Source organism: Globicephala melas, chromosome 17, assembly GCF_963455315.2.
Source record: "Globicephala melas chromosome 17, mGloMel1.2, whole genome shotgun sequence".
Classification (NCBI taxonomy): domain Eukaryota; kingdom Metazoa; phylum Chordata; class Mammalia; order Artiodactyla; family Delphinidae; genus Globicephala; species Globicephala melas.
In genome coordinates this window covers 43,963,882-43,990,395 of record NC_083330.1, presented here as the reverse complement: position 1 = coordinate 43,990,395, position 26,514 = coordinate 43,963,882, and the positions used below count along the sequence as shown (strand labels likewise).

Here is a 26,514-nt window from a genome sequence, read left to right as displayed (position 1 = left end):
TAATTCACCTATTTTTACATTTACTAATAGTTTATTTATTGTCTCTGCTCCCACACACTAGAATGTAGGCTCTATGAGGATAGGTATTTTTCTCTCTTTTGAATGATGTGTCCCAAGAATAGTGCTTGATCCATGGGAAGTGCTGGGTGAGTACGTGGTAATGAAAGAGTATTCTGAAGAGTGTATTCTGCCTGCCTGATGTTGTTCAGGGACTTCTGCAATGATTCTTTGGGTCCAAAGCAATCAAATTCTGGCCTGCATGAATAAGCAAGGAACTATAGCATGTTGGAGGAGGACTGTAGGGTCCCATGATTCTCAGATTTCAGTGTGTTTAAGAACCACATGGGAATCTGGTTAACAGTGGCATTCTTGGTCCCCACCCCCAGAGATTCAGATTCAGTAGTTCTGGAAGAGGCCCAAGAATATGCACTTTGAAAAAGTATAACCATTGATTTTGATGTAGGTGACCTGAGGCACATACTTTGAGAAACACTGATGGAGTCTGAAACACCGGCTAGGACAGTTATAAATAGCATCCCAGACCTCCCAGCTGATGAGCTGCAGAGCTGGGGTTAGACCTGGCTCTTCCAACTCTCAGCACTGCATGTTTTCCACTCACAGGCCCTCTTAATATATGTTTATAAGCTTTGCATGTACATTGGTTACCATGGGAACATAAAAGCCTGATGAAATCCTACAACTATAACTGGGCTTTGAGGCAACGGTAAATAGCTATCTTTAGAAAAATTCAGCTCCACAATTTATTGTGGCTTGTATTCCCCTATGTTCTTGTAGATTCTTCTAAAATTGTAAATGTGCTTTTGTGATGTGCTGATGCCATAATCATTTGACAGGAGGGAACACAGTGAGAACCAGGGCCGTTGCTCATACTGGTTTGGGGGTAGACTAAAAAGACACAGGGAGGCCGTATGGAGAAACTGGAATGAAGCAGTATGATTTAATGTATGGTGAAGGACTTCGAGGTGGCCATTAACTGATTCAATGAATGAATGAATGAATGAGAGTTGGCTTAAAGGTATTTCGATGAGGAATATTTCATTCATCATAAACCCTCTGGTTGAGAGCATTGACCATCCTTAGAAGGAGTGTGCTTGGGGTAGAGGTTAGATCCCACGTATCAACAGTGGTTGATGAGCCACCTCCCAAGAGTAAATCGTTAAAGTAAGAACTATATCACCAGGTGTGGCACTTACAGTGTGCCAGGGACTAAGTTTTATATATTATCCCTCTTGATCCTCATAACAACGCTCTATGTAGATTCTAGTATCCTCATGTTACAGACGAGGAAACCGAGAAGTTAAGTAGGTTGCCTAAATTCTCACATTTACAAAGTATCTAAGCTAGGTCTCGACCCTGGCAATCTGGGTCCAGACCTGCGCTTTTAACCAATCACTGCTGTCTGATGGAGCTGAAATAGAACAGGCGGAGCTTCTGTCTTCTGGAGCATCGCCCTGAGGGTTGATGAGCCATTGTAAAGTGGGAGCTGGGACAAGACTGAACTGCTTGTATGGTGGGGGACAGGGAGGGGGAAGATTGAGGAGGGAGGGTTAGGCTGGGGAGAGGAGAGGGAAGCACTGAATATAAACTTGGGAGAACAGAAATATCCAGGGTGGATTTCAAGTCGTTGATTCTGGAATTGGAGGACCTAAATCCTCTCCTCCTCTCCTCTTTGACATGAACCGGAAGTTTGCCATGCTCGTTACTGCGTTTGTCACGTGGATTCTTTTCTGGGAGAGAAGTTCAGAGAAAGAGCAGCCACTTGACTTCTGGCTTCACGGAAGAGGGACAGCACTCGGTGGAAGATGACAGAGTTTCCCTCGACCATGGTGGGGCAAGTGGTGCGCCCACCCAGACCAGGGTGCACCAAACAAGGGACTCGCGGAGAGCAGAGCGGTCTGCGGGGGAGGGGCCCTCCGCGGGGCCCTGGCTGGAAGGCTTCGGGAGGAATCGTGTTGCCTTGGCAATAGAGGCTTCGGAGAGAAAGGAGCGTGTGAGAGATTGGACTTGGTGGGGAGGGGCGGGAGGAGGGGACAACTGTAGTCCAGAAACGGAAAACAGAGCTGGTGACAAAAGCAGGCACCAAACCTCACACCAGAGAGGAACGTTATTTTCATGTAGTTTGCCATCAGGGAGAGGCCCTGGGAATAGGGATTTTTCCCAGAATTCATCCGAAATGGAGACAGGCTAGAGGTGGGAGGGAAAGAAGTGGGTCTAGGTCACGTGGGTGCAGAGCTGCTCCCCAGCCCCGTCCGCCACCTCCTCTTCTCCATTCTCTGTCTCCCTCCTCTGTGCTCAGCTAAGGTGTGATGAAGGCAAATGAAAGAAAGGTATGAAAAATGGTCACTAGACTTGACCTTTAACTCAGGAAGTAGTTATACCTGAAACCAAGCGAGTTTTGTTAGCCCTAAAGAATTTCTAAAGTGCGATATGGCTGGATGGGTTTGGGAGGGGCGGTGGTAGTCGACAGGGGTGGGTGTGACACGTGAGGCGGCTCCTTACTTCCTCCGGAAGTCTTATGCATCCCCGCATCTCCTTGTCACGTGGGCCCTGAAAATGTAGTCGGGACAATACTTCGGAGAAGGCTGCCTGAGCCGGGTGTGAAGGGCTAGAGATAGCAGGTGAAGGAGGTGCTCCAGGAATAGTGCCCTGTGCCTGTTAAAGCTAGAGGAGGGGGAGGCCACTGCTGAAGATGCAGGAACATCGGCATCTTGGGTAACCCTATCAGGCCCTTGTTACGGGAGCCCTTGCTCAGTACTGGTACTTCACTGTAGGCTGACATTAATATCCACTAATGTGCCAGAAACAGTATATCCTTGGAAGACTGGCTCGATGTAGCCGAGACCCTCTCACCTCCCGACACCCTCTCCAAGCCTAGTAATGTTCAAATTCTAATGTTACTGTGGCCTCTTGGGTACCCGCAGGCTAGGGAGGTCCAGTGATATTCGCGTTACACAACAAATGTATGAAATACTTTTGCCTTGTTATTTTAAATTCAAACATGTTCCCTTATCTGTTTTGGTCTATGCATCTCTAATACCTGGGTGAAACACAGCTTGGTGGAGTCACCTCACGGCCCCTCTCAGCCCTGCACTAGTGTTTGGTGATCTGACCCCTCTGCTGCTTGAGCCTCCATGCCCTGCCGGCCACACTCACCACGTCATCGTCACAGGTCAGTGCTTTCCACCTTCTGCCCTTTAATGGTGGGCAGGCAACAACAGATCTATACAACGGTTGTACTTTAGGCATAAATAACACAGTTTTTTTGGTTTGGTTTTTTTTTCAAGTTCTCAGTTTATTTTTGAAGACTGAGATTGATTTTTTTTTTTTTTCCATGGGGCATGACACTGAGGTTTGGAAAGGTTTTGGGTCTGGGAAATCCATAACTGACACGGAAAAGTTTATCAAACCCGATGGTGAGTTTTGGCCCTTGAAGGACGAGACTCGGGAGGGAAGAGAAGACCTCCTGATTCCAGCAGAGGGCCAAAGTTACTCAGGAATAAAGGCTGGGGCTGGGGACTCTCTGGAGGGCAAGAATAGTCAAGCAAAGGGGAGGGCCCGGAACTCCCAGCAACTCCCTTAGTGGGAGACTCAGGGTATGACAGGGAGGGAAACACGAGGAGAGCACAGCACTGCAAAGCATGTTGATAACTGACCTTCCCACCCCTCTCGTCCTGTGTGTTCTATGACCTCTGGTAATTGTAGCTGCCTGGGTTCTGCTTGCTAGCCTCATTTCTCACCTTCTGAAGAGTGACCACTTATGCACAAGTTAAGGGCTAACGTCGATGTTTCAAGGGGAACATTGCTCAAACAGAGCAGAGCTGACAGTCAGCAAGTACACACCAGTCTGGAGTCCCAGCTGTTAAACACCTTGGCCATCAGTCCTGTCAGAGTGGAGACCCTTGAATGACACTCAGTGGGGGGATGCTGGCACTGTGAGAGGCCAGCTGAGGGGCTTGGTCACTCAGTCACCCCCTAAACTCTCTTCGGGACCACCCTCAGCATCCACATGGTTTCGATTGTTATTTTCTTTCTCTTTCTCTTCTTCCTCCCTCTCCCCCTTCCTTGCCTGTACTGTTGAATACAAAGCGAACCACATGTGTTTTTGATGTGTCTCAACTGCATTTCCTCTTGACCTTTATTCCTGCTTATGTCTAGGTCTGGGCTTTCCTGATGGTTGATGATCTTTGGCTCAGCTCAGACCCCTATCTTCTTGCCACTCACCCACGCGTGTCAGCCCTGTTAACACCAACATGTGACACCTGTTTTGGAAACAGGATTGGTAGCAGCATCCTCAGACTTTATCTGTAACATCTAGGCCCAGCCAGGGACGCCTATCGCCCATTCACCAAAACAACAGACGTTTCAGATCCTCTCTGTGAACACAGTGTTTCACCATCCATCACTAATGCATTTTAGTTACAAGTAGGATTGCCAGATTTAGCAAATAAGAATACAGGCTGGGGCTTCCCTGGTGGTGTGGTGGTTGAGAGTCCGCCTGCTGATGCAGGGGACGCGGGTTCGTGCCCCGGTCCGGGAGGATCCCACATGCCACGGAGCGGCTGGGCCTGTGAGCCGTGGCCGCTGGGCCTGCGCGTCCGGAGCCTGTGCTCCGCAACGGGAGAGGCCACAGCAGTGAGAGGTCCGCGTACCCCCCCCAAAAAAAAGAATACAGGCTGTCCAGTTAAATGTCAGTTTCAGATAAACAACAAATAATTTTTTAGTATAAGTATGTCCCATGCAAAATTTGGAACATGCTCATAAATTTAAAATTGTCTTTTGTTTATTTTAATTTCAAGTTTAAGTGGATGTTCTATATTTTATCTGGCACCCCCAGTTATAAGTCATGCAACACCAACAATAAAGTCTGAAACTTACTGACTTTGCAAACTGAGGCGTCCAAGGCCTGGGTTGGCTTCGGCATAGCCTGACACAGGGGGCCTAAATGACGTCACCAAAAACATGACTTGCTCTTTTTCCGCTGTCCAGGTCAGCCTGCCCCAGGTTGACTACATTCTCGGATAAAGGTTTGACCTTGTGGTGACAAGATAGCTGTGGTTTTCCAGACTCATATTCTGTTTTTATTTTTTTTCTTAATATATTTATTTATTTATTTACTTTTGGCTGCATTGGGTTTTCGTTGCTGCGCGTGGGCTTTCTCTAGTTGGGGCGAGTGGGGGCTACTCTTCGTTGTGGTGCATGGGCTTCTCATTGCAGTGGCTTCTCTTGTTGTGGAGCATGGGCTCTAGGCGCGCGGGCTTCATTAGTTGTGGCGCACAGGCTCAGTAGTTGTGGTGCACGGGCTTAGTTGCTCCGCGGCATGTGGGATCTTCCCGGACCAGGGCTCGAACCCATGTCCACTGCATTGGCAGGCGTATTCTTAACCACTGAGCCACCAGGGAATTCTCCAGACTGATATTCTTAAGGTTCAGAGTTGGTAAAAAGATGTTTTTCCAAAAGCTTTTCAGAGTCATTCCAATTAGATCAGCTTAGGTCACATGTCGACTACTAACAATCTTTGTGGCCAAGGAAATGAGATACCCTGATTGGCAGGGACTGGGACCAGCTGCTGGCCTCAGAGCTGGAGTCGGACATCCACCCAGACCCACGGACCAAGGGAAGGCTATCAGGGGACCTAAGAGTTGCTGCTGAAGAAGGGGAAATGTATACGGGGAAGGCAAACAGTGCATACTCTCCACTCACTTGAAATTAGATTGTGCACTGGGCAGTGCTCTTTGAGTTCTGCAGGGCTTATGAAGGCCTGGAGAGAGAGGAGGCAGGGGCAAGACTGTAGCAGTGCAGGGAGGCAGGTCTCCCCCTTTCAAACATCAGTGCCATCAAACTACTATCATCAGCTGCTTCCTAGAGTTGAGAAGCCTCACTCTCTGGCCCCTCTTTCCAATTACTTCCCAATTTATCATATTTGAGGCAACACATGAGACAGTTTAAGAAGGTTATGGATGGAATTTCTATGTCCCCTCCAAATTCATATGTTGAAGCCCTGACCCCCAAGTGGCTGTATTTGGAGATGGACCCCTAAGGAAGTAATGAAAGTTAAATGAGGTCATAAGGAGTTAAATGAGGTCTAAGGGTGGGCCATCATCTGATAGTATTAGTGTCCTTTTAAGAAGAGACACCAGAGAGCTGCCTCCCACCGACACCCATCCCTACCACCAGTACACAGCAAGAAAGTAACTGTCTAAAGCCAGGAAGGGAGTTCTCACCAGAAACCGAATTTTCTGGCACCTTGATCATGGAATTCTAGTCTTTTCTTACAACTATGAGAAAATAAATGTCTACTGTGTAGGCCACCCAGCCAGTGGTACTTTGTTATGTAGACTAATACAAAGAGTGTGGCTGAATCTCAGTGATAAACTTCATTATCACATACCATTACAGGTAGAAAAGGCTTTCAGGATGTCTAATGACCTGGAGAGACATGATCTATCAGAGAGAGACATGATCTATCAGATGGCTTTTCTGTTTATCCGTTTGCAAGGGCAAATGGCTTGGAATGCTGTAATGTCCCCAAGCAGCTCATATTCTGCTGGGGAGAAACAAACACATAAATAGATAATTGTAAAATAATGTGGTTAGTGTACTGACCAAGCTATACACAGCATATTATGACTATACAAAGTATTCATGAAAAATGGTTCATTTTGAAAATCTTGCCTTCATTGAAAGAAACCTAATACAGAGTGTATGATATAGTTGAATATGTGCCAACTATGACCCCACTAACGTAAACTACAAAGATGCTTTTCAAATGAACAGAATTTGCAAATGTTAATATATTCCACATATTTTAAATGGTAATATGACTTTACCACAAATTCATCAGGGCAGTCAGAAGAAATGTGATATTTAATGAGGAAAGACTTAGTTTAACTAAGTCACTGAAAGATAAGTTATTATGTAACCTAGTGCTCAAATTCATGGAAAATAATTTTTTTCAAATACATGTGACATTTAAATTGTTTAATAAGTCTTTTTGGATATAGCAATTAGTCCAATGCCTAGAACAGAAAGCATTTGTGAATGAATGAATGAACAAATGAGTAAAAGAATGAAAGCCAGTAAGAACACTTGCGTTCTAATCTTGGCTTTGTCACAAAGTAACCAATTAGGTAAGTCAATTAACTTCCCTAGGAATTTCTTTCTTTTTCAAAAAAAATTTACTTATTTATTTATTTGGCTGTGTTGGGTCTTAGTTGCAGCACGTAGGATCTTCATTGCAGTGTGCAGGCTCTTTGTTGTGGTGTGTGGGCTCTCTAGTTGTGGCACATGGGCTCAGTAGTTGTGGCGCACAGGCTTAGTTGCCCTATGGCATGTGAGATCTTAGTTCCCCAAGCAGGGATCAAACCCACATCCCCAGCATTGGAAGGTGGATTCTTAACCACTGGACCACCAGGTAAGTTCTGGAATTTATTTCTTAACCAGTAAAATTAGGGGGTAGAATTTATTGGGGGTTTCAGTCTTTAGCCATATCACTCTTTTTTCAAATAGAGTATTATTTGGAAGATGGCTGTCAGTGGAGGGGTGTGTGTGTGTGTGTGTGTGTGTGTGTGTGTGTGTGTGTGTGTGTGTGTGTGTGTGTGTGTGTGTGTATGTGTGTGTGTATGTGTGTGTTATATGTGTGTTGTGTGTTGGGGTGCATTCTTGGTTCCTTTTCATCTTCCCCTCCCCTGGTGATCCGAGAGTCACATCCTCCAAAGAGTAGAGTCTGAGAGCTACTGGTCTGGAGGATCCCTGAAGTCATTTCCAGCTCTGACACTGGATAATCCTATTATTGCCAACCATTTGGCCACAGAATACTAGTTGAGAAAATGTCAGAGAAAACTTAAGGTCATTTTGAACTGACCAAACTTGGTAGCATGTCTGAGAAGCCAGAAACAAAAGACAGAGCAGCTCTTTATTCTGATTCACTTTTAGATTAGGTTGTTAAATGGAGAAAATATAAATTAGCTTAGGCCCAGAGTCAGGTCTTCCAGAAGGATTCAAGGGGCAATTTCCCCAGCACAGTGAGGTGGCTTTTCTCAGACTTCTCTGTTTAATGCTCTTAGCCAAAACATCACAGAGGAGAACTCCAGGCTTGAGAAAGTCATGCTATTAATACTAACACAGCCCGCCCTACTGATAACAGATGTGGTTATAATGGGAGCTGAGTGAACAAAAACACATTTCCCCAACTCCAAGCCTCAAGCACATTTTCCATCCTCTGTAACAGATTGAAACACTGGCTCAGAGCAGATGCTTTTCCTTGCTCATTTGTGGGCATTGCTTCATGCCCTCATGGAAAAGGAGAATCTGAGGTCTCTACTGGCAAGTATCTGCAGGAATTGGCAGGGCTGCAGAGAATCCCTCTCCCTTGCTTATAGGAACTGCTCTGGGGCTGGTGCTATGAAGGCCTTTTTGTCCACACACTTCATCTCTGAGATAACACATTTCTCAGAGGAAGGTTCCAGAAAGCTGAGCACTGCTGAGCTGAACCTTCGCAGTCTTATGACTTATGCCTTGGCCAAAGCCACCTCCATAATCCTCTGCCGTGAACTTCATCCTGTGTTAGTGCAAAACCACATGCCATCTGGAAATAGCCTTGAGGAACTCATGCAGTAAGAGACCGAACCCCAAAACTTTACCCTCCCAAAGCCAAGCCACCACAATTGATCACTTTGTCAACCCTGAAAGTTTCTCTGGGAAAAGAGACTGAGAAATGACGATGTGAGAACTGAATACTACGTCAGCAGCAGAGGCCTGATTTGAGCTTCTGGCTTTCAATCTTGCACTTAATAAATTAGTCCAGCCACTTCTTTGTACAAATTTACTTCTGTAGACTATGGGGAGAAACCATTGTCAACAACGTGCATTTTATAGACAAGTTCCAAACCACATAGCCTTTCATTTTTCTCAACACAGCCCTCTGTGTTGAATGATTCACTGTGGCTCTCTGAATAGCCTTCATCTGAGCATCTGGCAGGAAGGAATCTGATTTTCCAATGGATCAGTATTAGCTAAAGTGTTTGTCATTATATATACCCAGGGGTTCTGTATGCTTTGTTAGGTCAGCTCCTGTCCTTTTTGGCAGTAGCCTCAGAATCATTGTCAGGGAGCTTGGTTTACAGTACCGCTGTGAAGTCACCCAGGGAAGCTCTTGTTTAGACTGGAGTTAAAGCCCTTGACTGGATACTTAAGCTTTCCCTTCCCTTTGTCCAAACTCCCAAGGATGGAGCGCCCCAGCTAGTGCCACACCACATCTGTATTATGTCTACTAAAGATGAGTTTTAGTCACCCAGAGCAGCATCCTTTAAATATTGTGTAATCTGGCTACCCAGCAATGTCTACAGTATGATCCATATTTGGTTATAATATATGTGTTAAGACTGGAAGGAAATTCCCCGATCAATAACTGTCTTTCTCAGGATGGTAAAAATCTATATGATTTGTTTTCTTCCTCCATCCTCATATTTTCCAAAATGTCTACAAAAAACGGTATTAGTCTTTTTGTTTTAGTATTTATTTATTTATTTGGCTGCGCCGGGTCTCAGTTGTGGCATGCGGGATCTTTCGTTGCGGCATGCGAAATCTTAGTTGCAGCATGAAGGATCTAGCTCCCAGGCCAGGGATCGAACCCAGGCCCCCTGAATTGGGAGCATGGAGTCTTAGCCCCTGGACCACCAGGGAGGTCCCAAAATAGGTATTACTCTTACAGTAGGAAAAAAAAAATAAAATGTGTGTGTGTTGAGTGTGATATGGCTGTAATGCCATAACCAGCATAGAACTTTCTCTCTAGAGAGCTCAAGCTCTCATACTTAGACTGTTCATTGAATTTCCTAGAAAACTTTCTTAGCCTCAGCAAAAGTGTTTTGAAGCAATGGAATCATTCCCAATAATATCAGAGAAGATGGGTTTGAGCACTTATAAACACCAGTCCCATCATAATGGTGAAGAGTAAAGCCTACCATGATACAACTTAAAAAGCCAACAGTGAGTTAGGACAGGCACAGCAACAGCCTAGAAAACCAAGACTTGACGGGTTAAAAAACTTTGAGAAGCAGAGGTTAAGAGTCAGCATTTTTAAGATGTCCTTGTATGACTGTAAATAGGAAGAAAATTTTTTTTCAAAAACAAGGGCTCATAGGGTAAGTTTTAATAATTTAGGCAGCTAACAAAGGAACTTTATTAGACTCAAAATTGGCATTAATCAGAATTTTCCATTAGACTCACTTTCCTTTCCATGCAACACTCAAAATCTCAAAATGCTTAGACATTAACCAGTTGTTATGAGGACTGCATGTTCGTTATTATTTTACACAGGCTGTGGGATTATTTTTCACAATAAAATTTTAGAAGTTTATAGTTGCCTGATAAAGATTCGGCCTTGCCAAATTTTGGCATGCCTTGTTTCAGCGCCCTTCCCAGAGTGGATGTTTATTAGGATAATATGCTGTAATGATACTTTATGAGAGAGGAAGTTTGCATGAGACATACTTTTGGAAACAGGCCAGGATACTCAGATGTGCTATTTTTGAATTCCTAAATCCTTTCTTGTTTTAACATCACTTGATTCTAATAGTTATTAAGTAGCCCTGGAAGAAGTGGCAGAGTTTTCTTTAGTAATTCATAAATCATACACATAAATGCCAAATCCCTTAAACAAAAGTTAGGATAGAAGGGTAGGCACAGAAACATACACACAGACACACACACAGGGAACCAGAAGACAGTGTGGGCAGAAGGGATTTTTCTGAAATCCCTCTTTGTGAGCAGAGTTGGGGAGTTGTGAAAGGGAAGCCCATGTTTTTCTATAACAATGGTATTCTCTTCCCATAAAGATGTTTCTAGCGGTGATGAATCTGAATGCATTCATCCACGCACTCCAATCATATATCTTTCATGACTAAAGAATATGTTTTTGCAAGATGACTGCCTGAAATAGAGATGGAGGAGGGGAAGGGGAAGGTAAATGAGCAGCCTGTAGCCCCAGAACAGGAAAATGCATCTTCTTGACCTTGGCCATATGACTTAACAAGATAACCGCTAGTTCTTGGTGTCCCTGTTCTAGCCAAGAGACTCTGTGACATATTATTGGGTTTATAGATAATGTGAGAGAAAAGCCATGCTCCCTAAGCCAGCATCCCCTTTTGGTATCCTGAAAGGGCCTAAAAATTTGCATTTTGTAGTCACTTGAACAGGGGTGAAGATTAGAAAGAAAACATGTATTAGAAGAGCACTAGTGTAAATGGTTGAAAGCACAAAGTCCCAGGCCAGACAGCTTGGGTTCGAGTTCTGACCACCACTTAGGGCTGCCAACTTTGGGCAAGCTTCTTTAACTTCTTTGTGTCTTTGTTTTCTCATCTGTAAAGTGGGGGATCATAACACTACCTGCCTCACAGAGTTTTTGAGTAGATTAAATAAAGTGATATGTATATAGCGCTAAGTCTACAGGTATCGTATGTGTGTTATTATATATTGAATACCCAGTAGGTGCCAGACTCCATGTTAGGTGCTTTTATATAATGTTTTATTTAATCTTTAGAGCAAATTTAAAAGGCAGGTAATATTATTTCCATTTTATATTGATAGATAAAGACATTGAAGCTCAGAAAAGTTCAGAAAATTGCTCAAGTATACATGGGTAAGAGGCCCAACTGGAAAGCATCAAATCCAGGTGTGTCTGCTCCAGCGTTATATCAAACACCATTAGCGATCCTGGCTCACTTCAGGAGCTAATTGATAAACACCTACATTATAGTCTAGACCATTACATTGCTAATCAATTTTATTGATTAGAAAATTATTCTTCTCTGCATCATCATTTGTCTAACTCATTAAAATTAATGGGCAGCATTGGGAAATATGTTTGACACCTGAAATTGAGTCACTCTGGACCTTGGGAGAAAGCCCCGTGTGTCATGGTTTTCAATGCAGTTGGAAGGAAAGAGAACAGTTGTTCCTTCCTTCCCTCCTGCACCAGACAGGAAGGGCCAGCAAATGTACAGCTGCCTCTCAACAAAGTGACAAAGCCCAGGGCAGCCTTCTTTCCTGAGCTGGGCAGCATCTGCTAGCTCAGTTACCTGGAAGTCATTCTCAGTTGGGTTATCCTTTAGGGGCCCCAAAGCACTCAGAAATTTGGGAACAGGGCTTTCTTCACCAAGCGCACTCAAGCAGGAGGCCGGCCTTCCTCACAGGCTACCCTGCTCAGCTTCCTGGTTACACACAAGAAAGAGGGAAGAAAATGCAATGGAAAAACACTAATCAGAAAAAAAAAACCCACAGCAAGTGACAGTGTTGAAATAGCACAATGATTTATAGTTTGAGTTTATAGGAGATGTTGTAGTCCTGGCTGACATTTATCATCTTTATCTGCCAAACGTTGACAAAGTCCTTTGGAAGCTTTTCTAGGGGTCTCCTGCTTGGGCAGAGGGGCTGGGGGTGGGAGAAGAGGGTGAGTATTGCTGGAGCCCAAAGAGGTAATACCTAAAAGACCCAGCAGACAGGACGCTATGACACCACCATCAGAGAGAGGCTTACAAGGGGTTGGTCTCTGTAGGGCACATGGGCTGGTCATGGCCAGAGAAAAAACATAGCTCATTGATACATCCAGAGATGAGCTTGTGACCTAACCGAAGTTACTAACTAAAGCTTTACTTTAGCACATCCAAACTGGTGTTTAAGATGAAAATAATGGATAGGCAGAAGGGGCCAACTTTCTCTGTTGGAAAAATGCTCCTAGACAACTTCTTTATACATGTGCCCTCTTTGAAGGAAATACAGTGTATACATACTTGGATGCATAGAACTGATTAGCTTTTATTCATGTTACAAAGAGTTCTTTTCTTTACAAAAATTATCGTTCTGTCTACTCTTAAATAGCAAGTTCTTTTTAAAATACATGCATCTTTCTAGGCACACAACTCTTTCTAGGCACACAACCAATACTTGCTTTGCATCAGTGATTCCCAAATAAGAATCCTACGTGGTTGCATCAGAATCATCAGGGTGTTTTTTAAAAATAGATTCCTGAGCCCTTCCCCAAGCCTACTGAATCTGAATCTCTGGAGATGGAAATCTGTGGAATCTATTTGTGTGTGTGTATGTGTTTTTAAATTTTCTATTAGTTATAGTCTTTTTTTCTTCCAGTTTTATTGAGATAAAATTTACATACATCACTGTATACGCTTAAGGTGTGCAGTATAATTATTTGACTCACATCCATCATGAAATGATGACCACGATAAGTTTAGGGGAATCTGTATTTTTAGGGTCCAGGTGATTCTGATGTGTGTGTAGAGCTGGAAAGCAACTCTCACACAATAGATTTCTAAAGTGTTACATAATTTGAGTTTGGGATTAAAAAGAAAAAGGGAAAAATAAAGAGGTATAGAATACCTCTTTATTTTACTTTAATTGTTTAAAGTTTACCTAACCATGAAATATTTGAAACATATGGAAGAGCACAAAACATAATAAGAGATGCTTGTGTATCCACCAACTCCATTCCTCACTCCTTTCACTGACTTGCTTCCCCACCAATGGTGTATTGCTAAGTCTACTCTCTGTACTCGGTTATTTCCATTACGGCACTTAAATGGCTTGATATTATCTTACAAATTTGTTTGCTTTATGAGATTTTTTAGACAGGCTCATATTTTGCACTAGATTGATGTTCTAAGAGGGCAGAAGTCATATCCATCTTATTCATTCACCACTGTATTCTCAGCATCTAGCACAGTGCCTGGCGCATAGTAGGTGGTCAATAAATACCTGTTGAATGAATGAATAAGAATATACCCATCCCAAATGACATATTTTTTTGGTGGCAGGAAATAAAGAAATTTATAAAATAATGATAATAGTAGACAGTAGTGCTTTTTAATGATCTTGGTTGGCAAAATTCAACAGACTCCAGAGTTCCAAAGTACTTTTTATCATGAAAGTGTGTTGAATTTGTAAACAGCTTTTTTCTGCCTCAGTGGAGATGATCATGTGGTTTTTTTCCATATCTTGAACTTTCCTTGCATTTCAACAAACTAGGAATAGAAAGAAACTACCTCAATATAATACAAGCTATATATGAAAAAGCCACAGCAAATATCATACTTATTGGTAAAATGAAAGATTTTCCTCTAAGACCAGGGATGAGGCAAGGATGTTCCCTTTCACTACTTCTATTCAACATAGTACTGGAAGTTCTAGCCAGAGCAATTAGGCCAGAAGAAGTAGTAAAAAGCATCCAAAACGGAAAGGAAGAAGTAAAATTATCTCTGTTCACAGTTGATATCTTACATGTAGAAAACCCTAAAGATTCCACACAAAAAATTGTTGTAACTAATAAATGAATTTAGCAAAGTAACAGGATACAAAATCAACACATAAAAATCAGTTGCATTTCTGTACATGAACCATGAACAATCTGAAAAGGAACCATATAAACAATTTAAAACAATTCATTTAAAATAACATCAGAAAGAATAAAATATTTAGGAATTAACTTAACCAAGCAGGTGAAAGACTTGCACAGTGAAAACTACAGAACATAGCTAAAAGACATTAAAGACATAAATACAGTAAGTCCCCTACATACGAACGAGTTCCATTCTGTGAGTGCGTTCGTAAGTCCAATTTGTAAGTCCAATTTGTTTGTAAGTCCAGCAAAGTTAGCCTGGGTACCCAACTAACACAATTGGCTATATAGTACAGTACTGTAATAGGTTTATAATACTTTTCACACATATAATACATAAAAAACAAACACAAAAAATAAAACATTTTTAATCTTACAGTACAGTGCCTTGGAAAGTACAGTAGTACAGTACAACAGCTGGCGTACAGGGGCTGGCATCGAGTGAACAGGCAAGAATAGTTACTGACTAGAGGAGGGAGAGGAGGTGGGAGATGGTAGAGCTGAAGGATCCTCAGCAATGGGAGACGGAGGGCAGGCTGCAATCTCACTCAGGTCTGACGTTGATGGAACGCACGTTTGCATCTTTGAAAGTTCACAACTTGAAGGTTCAAATGTAGGGGACTCACTGTCATTCAAAATGTTTAAAAAACTTGTACATGGATCTTGTGCCTGAACTCTGGCCTCAGATTTGCTACCCTGGTCAGAGGCACAGAATTGGACTGACTTGAGGGAAGGAGGTGGAAGTTGTGAGAGAAGGAAGGAGCCTGTTTGGCTTCCAAAAGCACTTGACCCCAAAGAACTGGGTTCTGGAAAGGCGGAGTCAAGGCAATCCCACTTTGAGGCGCACCTCGAAAGTAGTAGGATCTCTGCCAGGGCTGTCCGCATGCTGTGTGAGGACCAGAAAATTGAGGCCCAGAGAAGTTAAGTGACTTTAGAGTTACTGGGCTCCTGATTTTCAGCCCACTGCTTTTTCTACCACAGTGTTCAACATCCCAAAATATGTGCTATTCCATCTTAATGTGTGCGTTAGTATAGTCCTTATTTTTTTAAATAAATTTTATTTATTTATTTATTTATTTTTGGCTGCGTTGGGTCTTCGTTGCTGCGCACAGGCTTTCTCTAGTTGCAGCGAGCGGGGGTTACTCTTCGTTGCGGTGCGCGGGCTTCTCATTGCGGTGGCTTCTCTTGTTGCGGAGCACGGGCCCTAGGTGCGTGGGCCTCAGTAGTTGTGGCTCGCGGGCTCAGTAGTTGTGGTGCATGGGCTTATTGCTCCACGGCATGTGGGATCTTCCCGGACCAGGGCTCAAACCCATGTCCGCTGCATTGGCAGGTGGATTCTTAACCACTGTGCCACCAGGGGAGTCCCTCATCATTTATTTTTTTCAATTACTTCCTCCCATAAGTGGGCTTTTAAAAAAATTGAGGTATATGTCACATAACATACAATTCATCATTTTAAAGTGTATGCTTCCATGGTTTTTAATATAGTCACTACTGCTTTCTAATTCCAGAACATTTCCATAACCCCAAAAAGAAGCCCTGTACCTATTAGCACTTACTCTTCATTCTCCATTTCCTCCAGGCCCTGGTAAACACTAATCTACTTTCTGTCTCTGTGGAGTTGCCTATTCTGGACATTTCATGTAAATAGAATCGTATGGCCTTTTGTGTTTGGCTTCTATCACTGAAGTGTGATAATTTCAAGGTTTACTCATGTGGTAGCATGTATCAGTGCTTCATTCCATCTTATTAGCTATATTTATGGGATTTTTTTTTAAACAATTAGACGTTGGATTATTTATTTATTTACTTATTGACTTCACCACGCAGCATGTGGGATCTTAGTTCCCCAACCAGGGATTGAACCTGTGCCCCCTGCAGTGGAAGCACGATGTCTTAACCACTGGACCGCCAGGGAACTCCCAGAGCTCTCTATAGGCTTTCTATAGCGGATTCTAGACTGATAAAAGAGTAAGAGTCTTTCCCTCTGAAGATGTTTTCCTGGAGGTAGAACTTAGACATATCTGATCTGGGGATTATGCAGCCCTTTTCTAGCAGGCAATTTCATTGCATGCAACTCACCATGTGGACTTAATTTTCTCCCTCTTTGTACACACTCTTTCTTCTCTTCAGCTGGAGAGGCCTCATAACAGGAAGCATGCTTTCAAATTCAGCCAGGATATTGTGACCACCTTGTCCAGTCTTTAGCAGTAATGTAACTCAGAGATGCAATCAGGCAAGTGCTGCCCTGTAATTAATTTCCTTGCTTAAATATAATAAGATATCACAGAGGAAAATTCTGCTAGACATTGTGCCTAATTGTACCTGAACATAGCCCAGGATTACTGAGCCAGTTCTTCTCAAGCACAGTTCGCCTAGCAGCATACCCAGACGAATACATAGCTGGAATCAGAGGTAAACCAGCCCTATTTAAGCTACAGCTAAATACAATTCACTGCCTTGTTTCAGAGCTTGGGGTGGGTTGGGGGTAGGGGTAAGGTGGAGGGGGCGGGGAGGCTGGGCTGCCATTCGCTCTTTTTCAGCAGGAATATGCTATGCTTTCTTTGTATTATAAAATAGCCCCCAAATGTGAAGGTTCTATAATTGGGAAAGGCTGTAGTACCATTGGATCCATTCCCGGTGGATTTATCATCTATCATAATATAAAAGGGGAATTTGGCTTTATTTTTTAATGTTCAAATCTCTTTTAATAGGTTATATTGGGCATTCAGAATTTTTTGATTTTGTGATTGTCTTTTTTAAATTTGTTACTTTCTAGAAATTCCTTTGCTAGCTGATTTTCAAAGTTCTTCCTTGGAATAGGCGAAATGTTTCAGAAACCAGGAAGTCTTCCCTCCGCCATGTTCATGGATAATTTGGTGTGTTTTCTTAGGAAGTTTAGGTAGGATTTCATTATGAGTATTTGAATGTTTGAGATAGGGAGGAAGATGAGCTGGGGGAAGTCACTACTTGATGGCAGGACAAAAATGGGAAAGTTCAGCATTATTTTTCTCTAAAGCATGAAGTCCTGCTCATGTGTCTCACATGAACTGAGAAAAGCATGTTGTGTAGAATTATTTGGCTTCAGAAATGCATTGTGAGAAGATCAAGAAGGCGTGAGTACTACAAGCCATCCACTCTTCCAGCACCTGTTGTTTGGCTGACCCACCTGTGGGCCCTTCCCATCTCCTTTTGCCCATCTCCAATCATTACGTGTTCACTTTCTCAGCCTCCGTAGCTAGGAAAGTCCATTTGACACAGTCACGTGGAGAAAGCTTTTGCTTTTCTGATAAAAGAGTATTGTCACTGTGACCCACTTCTCCTTTTCTTCCTTCCTTGAAAGTGGTATAATGCCTGGAGCTACAGCGGACTTTGAGGGCCGTCATCTTGTTAGGATAAAGAAAGGCCAAGAGAACTGCAGAGATATTAGCATGCATCACATCACTGAGCTGATGAATCGACATCATTAACTGCCTACTTCTACCCTTTGTGTGTTTGGAGAAATGTAAACCCTGTTTGTTGAAATCGCTTTTAGTCAGATTTTTGCTACTTGAATGCACTGATCACTGATACAATTTATGGAAAGAACTTCATTACATACCCATCCTCTGCTTTACTAATATTTATTCTAACACTTTTTCCTAAATGTCCATCATTTGCCTCTTTTCTCTCTCCTGTGGATTTCAGTACTAAAGTCTGTTTTTATTGTCCCTGCAGGTTCTTCTCACAGAGAAGTTTAAGTTTTAATTTTTTGCATGTGGTGGGGGGAGATTTACAATCAATTTTGAAAGAAATACATTCATGAGTAGTTTTATTTTCAAATCTAATGTGTGTTGTTCCATTTAGATTAAAGTGTTTCCTGAGGCAGTTGCAACCCACACGTGGCAGAACCAGTTGGTGTAGAACCAAAGAGGGAAACTGTGACTGGTCTGTAAGCACAAAGCTGTCTGACTACAGGCCTGTTTGTGCATGAAAACAATGCTTTCAGAAACCCATAACCTTTAGCAACCTCAAATGCCAAAAGCAGAATGTGAAGTAACCAGAGGCAAAAAAAAAAAAAAAAAAAAAAAGAATGGGAGCCTTATTATTGAACTTTGTTACAGTACTATACCTTTACATTTTTATTTCTTAGAAGAAAACAAAAATCTCTGTTTTTAATCATTTTCAATTTAATGCCTTGAATATGTGCATCTGGCCTGTTTAAGAGACTGAGTAGCTGATACATTGTTTTGTCTGTCAAGGATATTGTCCATTGTATCACATAGTTTCCTGTTTATCAAAGCCCTTGGAGAAATTCTTCTGTCTTATCATAAAACTGAGAATATTTATAGCTGAGCAATAGGTTTATTTTTATCTCATGAATTGTAGCTGATTTAATTGTCAATGGGCTGCTGATTTTTGTTTTATTGGATGTTTTTAAAAAAGGTATCCAAAATGGTGCACAAGTCTCACAGTGTTAGTTTCTATTTGAAAAAAATGAGTTAGGTCAGGTTTTGATGTAAAGGGCAAGAATGACTCTGAACAATCATATACCCAACACCTCCACTTCATGTTTTCCATTGACTCAGGACGTGCAGTGTTAACTAACATTATATGAATTTGATTCATCACTATCACCAGCTTTAAGGATTTTTCTAATGACATTTATTTCTAATGACAATAAACAAAGGTTAGTGGTCATTTAAGTTAACATAACAAACAGTTCCAAAAGATACATAATTGCTTTAACATCATGATTGACGTTTATTTTTCACTCAGGTCAAGTCCAAAATGGATGCAGCTTAACTTGAAGAAGAGACCAGCCTGGGAATCATGAGACCTTGTGTCTAGTTGGAGTTTTGCCACAGAATCACCAGGCGACCTTGAGTGAGATAACCACTTTTCCAATCCAGAGCCCTTGCAACTCATGGCTCTACCATCTTTAATACATAGCTTCCATGATTGCCCTGCTGCTCAGCATCAAGCCTGCAGAAGAGGAAAGATCCTGGATGACGGAGCCTGGGGAGGTTTTATGGGGCGGGCTACTCATATTTCATTGGCCGAAAATCAGCCGCATGGCTACACCTAACTGCAGGAGAAGATGTGAAACGAAGTCTGGCTCTGTGCCCAAGAAGAAGAGGAAACAGGTGAGGTGAGGACCCAGCCAGTCTCTGCCACAATGAAACAGATAATGAAGTAAAAGATACAAAGAGTTCTATAAACTGAAGAGGATGGAAAATTCAATTAAATCTAATCACTTGGTGAAAAGATAGGCTACACCCCAAGGGGGACTGCAGAATTCTATCTACCCAAATCATGTGTTAAAAAGTGAAAGAGGCTATGATAAAATTAGGATAAGGGTGAAATTTGAAAGACACTCTGGGATGCATGGCACACTCCTCCGGTGACACAGTAGACAGAACCAATCCAACTATGAAAAGCAGCTCAGTGTGTTAACCCGTTGCTCAGATAGGATCATCCAGGAAAAAAATCCTAGTCTTGTATGTCTTACTGAGAAGCTGTATGGCAGTTCTAAATAACTCCATCCTGCCTGAATTGCCTTCCTGCTCCCCTTGGCTGGTTAAAGTGACTTTACTTCCATGGAAAAGACGTAGAAAAAATATGCAGATGATGAAGCCAATCAAACTTGTAGTATTATTACTTCCGTGTTAAGTTTTATGAGTTAAGTTTGTGTGTGTTATTTAAGGAGTTTGAAATGTTTAAGAGAATCTAACCAATTAGCCTTGTTATTTTATTTTGAAATGATAAATTGGTACTCCATTTGTGATTTTCATCTGAAAGTTGTAAAATAATTGAACATGTTCGTAAATAGTGTTTGAATGTTTAAGAGAACCCAATTAACGACAGGTATAAGTTAGTTTTATTAGGTTTGTAAGAGTTAATTGAGATGTAGAAAGATTTTACTTGCTGGGTTTTGTAAGTGTTGCCCCATCAGGCATTTGAAATATTTCAGAAAATCAAATATATCAAATTTGTAAGGGTAGTTGAAAAATATTTTAGGAAACTTAATTACATGTGTAAACGTGGTCAGTTGAGGAAACTTAGTCTTTTTAAATATATAAGTTAATTGAACACTAATCAAATAACAAAAAAGCAGTCGTTCTCATTTTTACATAAATCACTGTATTTACAAAAAGAATTTATAAGTTAGATTTATAGGTTAAGTTTGAAGGCTTAAAAAAGGCAAAATAAAGTGTTCAACTTTAATAAACTGAATATTAATTAGAGTAGATATTAGTAGTTCCTTTTGCTCACAGATCTCTCGCACTTAAATAGGTAATCGATAGGAGTAAAGAAGAGGAAAGAGAGAGAATGATAGGCATTTTCTAAAAAGCAGAACCAACAACACTTAAACAAACTGGTTTCTTTCTAAGAAAGATATCTAAAGTAGTCAAACTCCTAGAAGCAGAGAGGAGAATGGTGGTTGCCAGGGGCCGGGGGACGGGGAAAGGGGAGTTGCTGTCCAACTGGTATGAAGTCTCAGTCATGCAAGAAAGTTCTAGACACGTGCTGCACAATACTGTGCCTATGGTTAGCAATACTGTTTTGTACACTTAAAACTTTGTCAAGAGTGTAGATCTCATATTAAGTGTTCTTACCACAAGAAGAAAAAAGATAGAATGATTTGCTTGTACTTAAATTTTTTTTCAATTATTTTTCTAGTTGGTACATTGGCTTAGTTTTGCATGTTAATAATTAATATATGTTTACCATTATAAATCTATTTTTAATGCATTTAAACATAGGTATGTTACTTCTCTGGGGTTCTTAACATTCCTGTTGGAAAACCGATTTTGTTTAAACCACAGAGCCCATTATGTTATTAGTGAGCGGACCACTAATCACCTAGTGGTAACAATAAGAGGCAAAGGGCATAGAATGGTGGAGGAAAGCACAAAATACCTTTAACATCTTCCCCCAAATACCAGGTGTAATAGCAACATTTCAGAGGAAACTCTGGTTGGATTAGCAGGGTGAGTAAGATTTTGATGGATCTGGGAGGCCAGGCCAAGAAGTTGATTTAAGGTAGTGGGCACTGGAGCACAATATGTTAGTTACATGGTGAGCACAGTTCCACGTTGTCAGCAATGCCCTCGGAAGAGTCTTCAGGCATTGGTGGGCAGGGTGGACAGCAGAGGGGAGAGATGCACTAGGATGGGCTACAACACAAAGTAAACCAAGGGAGTTGGCTGCTGGAGCTCAGAGCCAAAGGAACGCAGTGTGGCAGTTACTGCAAAGCTGTGCTTCTGAGTGAGGACAGGGTTTCCATGAGGCTCACATTGTTGGTTTACAGTTCACTGAATTTAACAATGTAATGATAATAATGGATTTATTTTCCTTTTAAAAGTGACTCTGAGAAAGAGTTAGTAAGCCAGGGTCATAAAGACCTGGGCAAACCAACTGCTCTCACTGCTTTAGACAACCTTGACCGTGGAGTAAAATCCAGTGTTATCTGCAAGTGAGGCGATTATTATGTCTCAAGGCTAATCAGCTTCAAGATAAAATTCTAGGATGGAATCTTCACTTTAAAAATCATTTTCATTAAGATCTGGAGAGTAATTTTCAGCTATTATGAAGATACAACCTCTTAGCCATGCTTTTTAAAATATACATATATTTTATGACACTGTGGCCGAGAAAACAAGAGAAGCCCCTATATCCATTTATAAAAATCTCCTTCAGTAACAGAATCCCTTGTTTTTCAGCTGGGGATATGGGTTCTCAGACACCACACCTTATGTCCCAGCTTCCCTGTTGCTAAGTTCTGACTGATGAGATGGGGACAGAAGTATCATGCGGCAGCGCCTGGGAATTTTCCTTACAAGACACCCGGCGTCTGCTCTTTGCCCTCTTTTCTCCAGCCCCTCTGCCAGGACCCAGCCATCCTGGGCCATGAGGAGGCTGACCACTCTTAGGGATGACAGAGTGGGAGGCCGAGGGGGCCTGGGGCCTTGAGGACTTTGAAGCGCTTTCCACACCAGCCCTGGGTCGCCTAACTGGACCGTCACGGGAGACAAAAATAATCTCATACTTTGTATAAGCCTCTCTTTGGGGGATTTTCTGTTACTTGAAGTCAAACTAATCCTCAGTAATATAAAAAATAAAATTCTGTTCTATTTTCTCTCACTCACTCTGTTAAAAATATTCTTTATCTTCTCTCCTCCTTCCTTTCATTGTCTTCACAATTTGTCGAAGACTTTCTTTTCCAAAGACCACACTGTTTCCTAACAGCTCTTTCCATCATTCTCCTTGGTATCCTTCTTTGATGGTGTGTTGTCTGATTAAAACATACTCAGTGATTGAACATCCCCAGAAGTACATAGTCTCATTACTTAACTTACTTTGATAGAGCTTTTTTTTTTTTTTTTCAGTACGCAGGCCTCTCACTGTTGTGGCCTCTCCTGTTGCGGAGCACAGGCTCCAGACGCGCAGGCTCAGCGGCCGTGGTTCACGGGCCCAGCCGCTTCGCGGCATGTGGAATCCTCCCGGACTGGGGCACGAACCCACGTCCCCTGCATCGGCAGGCGGACTCTCAACCACTGCACCACCAGGGAAGCCCCTGATAGAGCTTTTTGCAGTTCCAATTTTATAGCTGATACCAGATTTACTTCTTAATTACATCCTCTGTCCAGCACAACCAACAGTCCTTTGCCTCATCTATTCTGTCACTGAGGAATAAGATCCTGCTATCTGGGTCAGGTCACGTCCACACAATCAGGCCAGGCTACACTACATGTGGCCCTGGGTATTGGAAGTCATGATCCTCTCCTAATTTCCTGCTCACATAAATTTCCCAAAACTCGCTTTCCCCTTTTGTGAACACACACCTCCAGTCAGCTCCCCTAATCTTTTCTTCCTCCTCTTCTGTTCCTAAAGGCCATTCCCAGCAGTCATTCAACCTGCATCGAATCACAGTGCTCTCAGCTCTCCTCATTTCCAAAGTTTTCTCTGTTCAACAGACCTTTATTGATACGCTCTCTCACACCAAGCCCTACACTATGCTGTGGAGATATAAAGAAGATGAAGGCATGGTTTCTGCTCTTGACGGGAAGGGCATATAGCTTCCCCCTTTCTTTTTATACACTTAACACTCCTTCAATCATTGGTCCACATGGATAGAACATTTCCTAGGAATCGCCATGTTTTTCAGGGACGGGGGCTATACCACAGGACCCTACTGTTCAAGCCGACAAAAGACATTCAGATGAATGTCTTTCAGGAGAAAGAATCTATCTCTCTCATTCCTCTTTCCTTACTCCAACAAATTTTTAAAGATATTTATTTATTTATTTGGTTGTGCCGGACCTTAGTTGCAGCAAGTAGGCTCCTTACTTGCAGCACGTGGGCTCCTTAGTTGCGGCTCGTGGGCTCCTTAGCTGTGGCATGCGAACTCCTAGTTGTCGCGTGCGTGCGGGATCTAGTTCCCAACCAGAGATCGAACCCGGGCCCCCTGACAATTTTGCATCAGAAATGCCTAATTTGACTTTTCCTATATGCTGCAGGTGAGATTTGGGAGGGAAGGGACTTGCTTGTTGCTTTTTTTTTTTAATAAGTTTCTTTTTTAATATTTATTTATTTGGCTGTGCTGGGTCTTGGCTTGCCAGCACGTGGGATCTTCGTTGCCTCATGTGGGATCTTTGTTGCGGCATGCAGGATCCTTTAGCTGTGGCATGTGGGCTCTTAGTTGCAGCATGTGGGATCTAGTTCCCTGACAGGGGTCAAACCCGGACACCCTGAGTTGGGAGCATGGAGTCTTAACCACTGGACTTCAGGGAAGTCCCTTGCTTATTGCTTTGAAGCAAAATGAAACTTGGGTCTAGAACACTTAAACCAATTGATTGACTCCTATTGTTTCACCCTAACAGGATTATCTGGGTATCTTGCATGACAACCTGGTAAGTAGAAGAAGGTCCACCATCAGGAAAAAAAAAAAAAAAAAAGAAAGAAAAGAGTGATGGAATAGGGTATACCAGTTGTCCCAAGGAAATGTAAGACGAGGATGGGACGAAAACTATGAAAATATAAATCTGTGAAAGGTTGTATTTCCTTTGCTTTGATTCCTCCCATTCCCCCACAACTCCTGGGCTTTCCTCCTTGTCTTTGATCTGGAGGAAGTATCTGTAGCTCTTCTGTGGGGAGAAGTAAGTCCACCAAGGAGTCAGTGTTACTACTTCTCTAGCTAGGCCATCTCCACACATGGTCCCCTCCTCACTGGTGGCACTCCCTAAAGATATCATCTTCTGGTTAATCTCTGCAATTAGCACCCACTAGGTCTTTATTATACTTTTTAAATATCTCTCTTCTTTCCTATTTTGAGTTTCATTACAAAGCCTTCCTCTGTGAACTTAGGGCACGGTGCCTGATCTTGGCCTTCCCCCATCAGCCACATGAGCATGTGGATGGGGATGGGGGCATCCAGGACAGTCCCCTCAAATGAAAACTGACAGGAAAGATGAAAGTCAGGGACAATTACTACTGGAGACTTTTGAGATTTCTTGAAGTTTTTTTGCCTCCCCAGTGTTTGTCTTTAGGTATATGTGTATATGTATGCATGTGACTTTATTTCCACCAAGCAGTAAAAACCTTTAAAAATAAAAATGAGGGGCTTCCCTTGTGGCGCAGTGGTTGAGAGTCCGCCTGCCGATGCAGGGGACACGGGTTCATGCCCCGGTCCGGGAGGATCCCACATGCCGCGGAGCCTGCGCGTCCGGAGCCTGTGCTCCGCAACGGGAGAGGCCACAGCGGTGAGAGGCCCGCGTACTGCTAACAGGGTTGGGCTTCCCTGGTGGCGCAGTGGTTGACAGTCTGCCTGCCGGTGCAGGGGACGCAGGTTCTGTGCCCCGGTCTGGGAAGATCCCACATGCCGCGGAGCAGCTGGGCCCGTGAGCCATGGCCGCTGAGCCTGCGGTCCAGAGCCTGTGCTCCGCAACGGGAGAGGCCACAACAGTGAGAGGCCCGCGTACCACAAAAAAAAAAATAAAATAAAAATGAGATTGTGTGCTTGTCTCACAATCACAGCAGAGGATGAAACTGAAGGGTGGGATGCATGCCTCTACACTATTCTGAAACTCAAACTAAGCAAAGAAAGGGGCTCCCAGTGAAGAGTCGCCGGAACCCTGGGAAGAAGAGGTAAGCAAAAGACATCCTTGGGACTTGTGTTATCAGTAAGAAGGAAAGGGTTGAGAAAGGACCCTGCTTGGGACTGAAAAGAGAGGGTTTTCATCGAAAGAGAGACCCAGCTCCCCAATATTTCTGTGGCATGATAGTAGGTTTTTGACATTTCTGCACGTTTATAGAGTAGATGAATGAGAGTCCAAGTACTCTAAACTCAGTCACTGGGGCTTTTTCCTGGAAGCACCACTGTGTTTCAAGACAGAGGCCAGGATTCAAGTCCTGGGTCCTGAGACCCCTAGCTGTGTGATCATGAGTCTGCTCTTATACTCACTGGCTTCTTGGTTTTTTCCTCTGTGAGGGGGATAATAATACCTGCTTACCTACTGCCCAGTCAACAGGTATCTATAGAATATAATTACACTCCAGGTACCAAGCTAGATGCCTGGAGCCAGCAGCCTCTCGTAGCTTACATTCTAGTTTGAAATTGGACATGAACAAGTAACTGCAAGTGTGACATTGTCACAATGGAAAACTTCCCAGACGTATGGGCACATTCACCAGGGCACCTCACCTAGGCTGGGAGGTCAGGGAGGTTTTCATTGAGCAAGTTGTTTGAGCTGAGATGCAGAGGATGAATAGCAGTCAGACAGATGAAGGGGGAGGTGAGAGCTGGTCACGGTAAAGGCACAGTGGTGAGAAGACTCAGTGGGGGAGCATGTCGTGTGTTGAACCAAGAAGAGGACAGAGTGACCAGGAGCACAGAACCACACGGGGAAGGTGGAACAGACCATGCTTAGCCTCATGGGCTATAATAGATGGATTCTAAGGGGAAACAAAATGATAACTAAATGTTAACATTTCTTGGGCCAGGTGGCCTGGTCATCACCGTATGGGTATCATCTCATTTATGTCTCCCAACAGCCCCAAGGTCACATAACTATTTAATGGTGGAGCCAGAACCCAAACTCAGGCAG

General features: G+C 42.8%; 1 long non-coding RNA gene across 1 annotated transcript; it reads left to right on the top strand.

Moving 5' to 3' along the window:
* The first annotated feature begins 1,605 nt into the window (after window positions 1-1,605).
* LOC115856604 (uncharacterized) lies at window positions 1,606-20,846 on the top strand. The gene is made up of 3 exons (XR_009559554.1): window positions 1,606-2,011; window positions 3,074-3,190; window positions 19,184-20,846. It is a non-coding gene; the product is annotated as an uncharacterized lncRNA (long non-coding RNA).
* The last annotated feature ends 5,668 nt before the right edge of the window (window positions 20,847-26,514 follow it).